Source organism: Taudactylus pleione, unplaced genomic scaffold, assembly GCF_031769625.1.
Source record: "Taudactylus pleione unplaced genomic scaffold, aTauple2 ptg001287l, whole genome shotgun sequence".
Lineage (NCBI taxonomy): Eukaryota > Metazoa > Chordata > Amphibia > Anura > Myobatrachidae > Taudactylus > Taudactylus pleione.
In genome coordinates this window covers 347,587-357,500 of record NW_028285687.1, presented here as the reverse complement: position 1 = coordinate 357,500, position 9,914 = coordinate 347,587, and the positions used below count along the sequence as shown (strand labels likewise).

The 9,914-nt window shown below is 36.1% G+C and overlaps 1 protein-coding gene across 2 annotated transcripts in view; it reads right to left on the bottom strand.

Annotated features, from left to right (window-relative positions):
• SRCAP (Snf2 related CREBBP activator protein) overlaps positions 1-8,605 on the bottom strand; it is a 261,121-nt gene extending 252,516 nt beyond the window's left edge. For both annotated transcript variants that reach the window (XM_088462894.1, XM_088462895.1), the window contains exon 1: positions 8,382-8,605. The gene's annotated coding sequence lies outside the window, so the exon portion shown is untranslated. The remainder of the gene's footprint in view (positions 1-8,381) is intronic.
• Between the last annotated feature and the right edge of the window lie 1,309 nt (positions 8,606-9,914).

Genomic DNA, 9,914 nt, shown 5'->3' with positions numbered 1-9,914 from the left:
CACAGTACACACACACACTATATATATATACAGTACACACACGCTATATATATATACAGTACACACACACACACTATATATACAGTACACACACACACTATATATATACAGTACACACACGCTATATATACAGTACACACACACACTATATATACAGTACACACACACTATATATACAGTACACACACACACTATATATACAGTACACACACACACTATATATACAGTACACACACACACACACTATATACACAGTACACACACACACTATATACACAGTACACACACACACTATATACACAGTACACACACACTATATACACAGTACACACACACACACTATATATACAGTACACACACACACACTATATATATACAGTACACACACACACTATATATACAGTACACACACACACTATATATATATACAGTACACACACACTATATATACAGTACACACACTATATATACAGTACACACACACACTATATATACAGTACACACACACACTATATATACACAGTACACACACACACTATATATACACAGTACACACACACTATATATACACAGTACACACACACACTATATATACACAGTACACACACACTATATATACACAGTACACACACACTATATACACAGTACACACACACACTATATACACAGTACACACACACACTATATATATACACAGTACACACACACTATATATATACAGTACACACACACTATATATACAGTACACACACACACTATATACACAGTACACACACACTATATATACAGTACACACACACACTATATATACAGTACACACACACTATATACACAGTACACACACACACTATATATACAGTACACACACACACACACTATATATACAGTACACACACACACACTATATACACAGTACACACACACTATATATATACAGTACACACACTATATACACAGTACACACACACTATATATATACAGTACACACACACACACTATATACACAGTACACACACACTATATATATACAGTACACACACACACTATATACACAGTACACACACACTATATATATACAGTACACACACACACTATATATATACAGTACACACACACACTATATATACAGTACACACACACTATATATATACAGTACACACACACACTATATATATACAGTACACACACACACTATATATATATACAGTACACACACACTATATATACAGTACACACACACTATATATATATATATACAGTACACACACACACACTATATATACAGTACACACACACTATATATACAGTACACACACACACACTATATATACAGTACACACACACACTATATATACAGTACACACACACTATATATATACAGTACACACACACTATATATACAGTACACACACACTATATATACACAGTACACACACACTATATATACAGTACACACACACACTATATATACAGTACACACACACTATATATACAGTACACACACACTATATATACAGTACACACACACACACTATATATACAGTACACACACACACACTATATATACAGTACACACACACACTATATACACAGTACACACACTATATATATATATATATACAGTACACACACACTATATATATACAGTACACACACACTATATATACAGTACACACACACTATATATACAGTACACACACACACACTATATATACAGTACACACACACTATATATACAGTACACACACACTATATATATACAGTACACACACACTATATATATACAGTACACACACACTATATATATATATATACAGTTCACACACTATATATATATACAGTACACACACACACACACTATATATACAGTACACACACACACTATATATACAGTACACACACACACTATATATACAGTACACACACTATATATACAGTACACACACTCTATATATATACAGTACACACACTATATATACAGTACACACACACTATATATACAGTACACACACACACTATATATACAGTACACACACACACTATATATACAGTACACACACACACTATATATACAGTACACACACACACTATATATACAGTACACACACACACACTATATATACAGTACACACACACACTATATATACAGTACACACACACTATATATATACAGTACACACACACTATATATACAGTACACACACACTATATATATATACAGTACACACACACTATATATATATACAGTACACACACACACTATATATATACAGTACACACACACTATATATATACAGTACACACACACTATATATATACAGTACACACACACTATATATACATACAGTACACACACACTATATATACATACAGTACACACACACACTATATATACATACAGTACACACAACACACTATATATACATACAGTACACACACACACTATATATACAGTACACACACACTATATATACAGTACACACACACTATATATACAGTACACACACACACTATATATACACAGTACACACACACACTATATATACACAGTACACACACACACTATATATACAGTACACACACACACTATATATACAGTACACACACACACTATATATACAGTACACACACACTATATATACAGTACACACACACTATATATATACAGTACACACACACTATATATATACAGTACACACACTATATATACAGTACACACACACACACTATATATACAGTACACACACTATATATACAGTACACACACTATATATACAGTACACACACACACTATATATACAGTACACACACACACTATATATACAGTACACACACACTATATATACAGTACACACACACTATATATACAGTACACACACACTATATATACACAGTACACACACTATATATATATACAGTACACACACACTATATATATATACACAGTACACACACACACTATATACACAGTACACACACACACACTATATATATATATATATACAGTACACACACTATATATATATACAGTACACACACACTATATATATACAGTACACACACACACTATATATATACACAGTACACACACACTATATATACAGTACACACACACACTATATATACAGTACACACACACACTATATATACAGTACACACACACACTATATATACAGTACACACACACTATATATACAGTACACACACTATATATACAGTACACACACACACTATATATATACAGTACACACACACACTATATATACAGTACACACACACTATATATACAGTACACACACACACTATATATACAGTACACACACACACTATATATACAGTACACACACACTATATATATATACAGTACACACACACACTATATATACAGTACACACACACTATATATACAGTACACACACACACACACTATATATACAGTACACACACACTATATATACAGTACACACACACACACTATATATACAGTACACACACACACTATATATACAGTACACACACACTATATATATACAGTACACACACACACTATATATACAGTACACACACACTATATATATACAGTACACACACTATATACAGTACACACACACTATATATACAGTACACACACACTATATATATACAGTACACACACTATATACAGTACACACACACACTATATATACAGTACACACACACACTATATATACAGTACACACACACTATATATACAGTACACACACACTATATATAACAGTACACACACACTATATATACAGTACACACACACACTATATATACAGTACACACACACACTATATATACAGTACACACACACACTATATATACAGTACACACACACTATATATACAGTACACACACACTATATATACAGTACACACACACACTATATATACAGTACACACACACACTATATATACAGTACACACACACACTATATATACAGTACACACACACTATATATACAGTACACACACACACACTATATATATACAGTACACACACACACTATATATACAGTACACACACACACTATATATACAGTACACACACACTATATATATACAGTACACACACACACTATATATACAGTACACACACACACACTATATATACAGTACACACACACTATATATATATACAGTACACACACACTATATATACAGTACACACACACACTATATATACAGTACACACACACACACTATATATACAGTACACACACACACACTATATATACAGTACACACACACTATATATATATACAGTACACACACACTATATATACAGTACACACACACACTATATATACAGTACACACACACACACTATATATACAGTACACACACACACTATATATACAGTACACACACACACTATATATACAGTACACACACACACACTATATATACAGTACACACACACACTATATACAGTACACACACACACTATATATACAGTACACACACACACTATATATACAGTACACACACACTATATATACAGTACACACACACACTATATATACAGTACACACACACACTATATATACAGTACACACACACACACTATATATACAGTACACACACACTATATATATACAGTACACACACACACTATATATACAGTACACACACACACTATATACAGTACACACACACTATATATATACAGTACACACACACACTATATATACAGTACACACACACTATATACTACAGTACACACACACACACTATATATACAGTACACACACACTATATATACAGTACACACACACTATATATACAGTACACACACACTATATATCCAGTACACACACACACTATAATACAGTACACACACACTATATATACAGTACACACACACACTATATATACAGTACACACACACTATATATACAGTACACACACACTATATATACAGTACACACACACTATAATATACAGTACACACACACTATATATATACAGTACACACACACTATATATACACAGTACACACACACTATATATACAGTACACACACACACTATATATATACAGTACACACACACTATATATATACAGTACACACACACACTATATATAACAGTACACACACACTATATATACAGTACACACACACTATATATATACAGTACACACACACTATATATACAGTACACACACACACTATATATACAGTACACACACACACTATAATATACAGTACACAACACACACTATATATATACAGTACACACACACACTATATATACAGTACACACACACACTATATATACAGTACACACACACACTATATATACAGTACACACACACACTATATATACAGTACACACACACTATATATACAGTACACACACACTATATATACAGTACACACACACACTATATATACAGTACACACACACACTATATATACAGTACACACACACACTATATATACAGTACACACACACACTATATATACAGTACACACACTATATATACAGTACACACACACACACACTATATATACAGTACACACACACTATATATATATACAGTACACACACACACTATATATACAGTACACACACACACTATATATACAGTACACACACACACTATATATACAGTACACACACACACTATATATACAGTACACACACACACTATATATATATACAGTACACACACACACTATATATACAGTACACACACACACACACACTATATATACAGTACACACACACTATATATATACAGTACACACACACTATATATACAGTACACACACACACTATATATATACAGTACACACACACACTATATATATACAGTACACACACACTATATATATACAGTACACACACACTATATATATACAGTACACACACACTATATATATACAGTACACACACACTATATATACAGTACACACACACACTATATATATACAGTACACACACACTATATATATATACAGTACACACACACTATATATATACAGTACACACACACTATATATATACAGTACACACACACACTATATATATACAGTACACACACACTATATATATACAGTACACACACACTATATATATACAGTACACACACACTATATATATACAGTACACACACACTATATATATACAGTACACACACACTATATATATACAGTACACACACACTATATATATACAGTACACACACACTATATATATACAGTACACACACACTATATATACAGTACACACACACACTATATATATACAGTACACACACACTATATATATATATACAGTACACACACACTATATATATACAGTACACACACACTATATATATACAGTACACACACACACTATATATATACAGTACACACACACTATATATATACAGTACACACACACTATATATATACAGTACACACACACACTATATATATACAGTACACACACACTATATATATACAGTACACACACACACTATATATATACAGTACACACACACTATATATACACAGTACACACACACACTATATATATACAGTACACACACACACTATATATATACAGTACACACACACACTATATATATACAGTACACACACTATATATATACAGTACACACACACTATATATACACAGTACACACACTATATATATACAGTACACACACTATATATATACAGTACACACACACACTATATATATACAGTACACACACACTATATATACAGTACACACACACACTATATATATACAGTACACACACACACTATATATATACAGTACACACACACTATATATATATACAGTACACACACACACTATATATATACAGTACACACACACACTATATATATACAGTACACACACACACTATATATATACAGTACACACACACTATATATATACAGTACACACACACTATATATATATACAGTACACACACACACTATATATATACAGTACACACACACTATATATATACAGTACACACACACACTATATATATACAGTACACACACACACTATATATATACAGTACACACACACTATATATATACAGTACACACACACACTATATATATACAGTACACACACACACTATATATATACAGTACACACACACACTATATATATACAGTACACACACACACTATATATATACAGTACACACACACTATATATATACAGTACACACACACACTATATATACAGTACACACACACACACTATATATATATACAGTACACACACACTATATATATACAGTACACACACACACTATATATATACAGTACACACACACTATATATATACAGTACACACACACTATATATATACAGTACACACACACACTATATATATATACAGTACACACACACTATATATATACAGTACACACACACACTATATATATATACAGTACACACACACTATATATATACAGTACACACACACACTATATATATATACAGTACACACACACACTATATATATATACAGTACACACACACTATATATATACAGTACACACACTATATATATACAGTACACACACACTATATATATACAGTACACACACACTATATATATACAGTACACACACACACTATATATATACAGTACACACACACACTATATATATACAGTACACACACACTATATATATACAGTACACACACACTATATATATACAGTACACACACACACTATATATATACAGTACACACACACTATATATATACAGTACACACACACACTATATATATACAGTACACACACACACTATATATATACAGTACACACACACTATATATATACAGTACACACACACACTATATATATACAGTACACACACACACTATATATATACAGTACACACACACACTATATATATACAGTACACACACACACTATATATATACAGTACACACACACTATATATATACAGTACACACACACACTATATATACAGTACACACACACACACTATATATATATACAGTACACACACACTATATATATACAGTACACACACACACTATATATATACAGTACACACACACTATATATATACAGTACACACACACTATATATATACAGTACACACACACACTATATATATATACAGTACACACACACTATATATATACAGTACACACACACACTATATATATATACAGTACACACACACTATATATATACAGTACACACACACACTATATATATATACAGTACACACACACACTATATATATATACAGTACACACACACTATATATATACAGTACACACACTATATATATACAGTACACACACAGGCACCGCAGAGAGCGCTCCCGGCCGCCATCTTGTCTAGGACTCACCTGCGCCGCCGCTGCCGCCGCTTCTCTCCCGAGTCCCAGTCAGCGGGTACAATCCGCCACCATCGGCTCCGGGGATAGCTGAGGGGGGGGCCGGTGTGTGGGCTGGGGGAGGGGGTGGCTCGGGGGGGCTGTGCTCACCGGTATTGGTAACAGGCAGAGCGGGAGAGGCTCCACGAATGAGCGGGACTGAGCCGGCACTCACTGCGCAAAATGGCGGCGTGGGCGGGGACACCGAGCTTTTCAGGAAGGGCGGGGCCTAGTGACGTCAGGATGCCAGGAGGGTGCAGGGAAATGTAGTCCCGTCCCCAGTGCCATAGTCCCTCACTGCAGCTGCTGTCACCTCTGGCCGGCTCCTCTGATGTTACCCCCGCCCAGTGACAGCTGCCCCTACCCTCCTCATGTCACCCTCACCTGTGCCCCTACCCACCACATATCACCCTCACCTGTGCCCCTACCCACCACATATCACCCTCACCTGTGCCCCTACCCTCCTCATGTCACCCTCACCTGTGCCCCTACCCACATCACCTGTGCCCCTACCACATATCACCCTCACCTGTGCCCCTACCACATATCACCCTCACCTGTGCCCCGTACCCACCACAAATCACTCTCACCTGTGCCCCTACCCACTACATATCACCCTCACCTGTGCCCCTACCCACCACATATCACTCTCACCTGTGCCCCTACCCACCACATATCACCCTCACCTGTGCCCCTACCCACCACATATCACTCTCACCTGTGCCCCTACCCACCACATATCACTCTCACCTGTACCCCTACCCACCACATATCACTCTCACCTGTGCCCCTACCCTCCTCATGTCACCCTCACCTGTGCCCCTACCCACATCACCTGTGCCCCTACCACATATCACCCTCACCTGTGCCCCTACCACATATCACCCTCACCTGTGCCCCGTACCCACCACAAATCACTCTCACCTGTGCCCCTACCCACTACATATCACCCTCACCTGTGCCCCTACCCACCACATATCACTCTCACCTGTGCCCCTACCCACCACATATCACCCTCACCTGTGCCCCTACCCACCACATATCACTCTCACCTGTGCCCCTACCCACCACATATCACTCTCACCTGTACCCCTACCCACCACATATCACTCTCACCTGTGCCCCTACCCACCACATATCACTCTCACTTGTGCCCTTACCCACCACATATCACTCTCACCTGTGCCCCTACCCACCACAAATCACCCTCACCTGTGCCCCGTACCCACCACAAATCACCCTCATCTGTGCCCCTACCCACCACATATCACCCTCACCTCCTCTGATGTTACCCCCGCCCTGTGACAGCTGCCCCTACCCACCACATATCACCCTCACCTGTGCCCCTACCCACCACATATCACTCTCACCTGTGCCCCTACCCACCACAAATCACCCTCACCTGTGCCCAGACCCTCCTCATGTCACCCTCACCTGTGCCCCTACCCTCCACATATCACCCTCACCTGTGCCCCGTACCCACCACAAATCACCCTCATCTGTGCC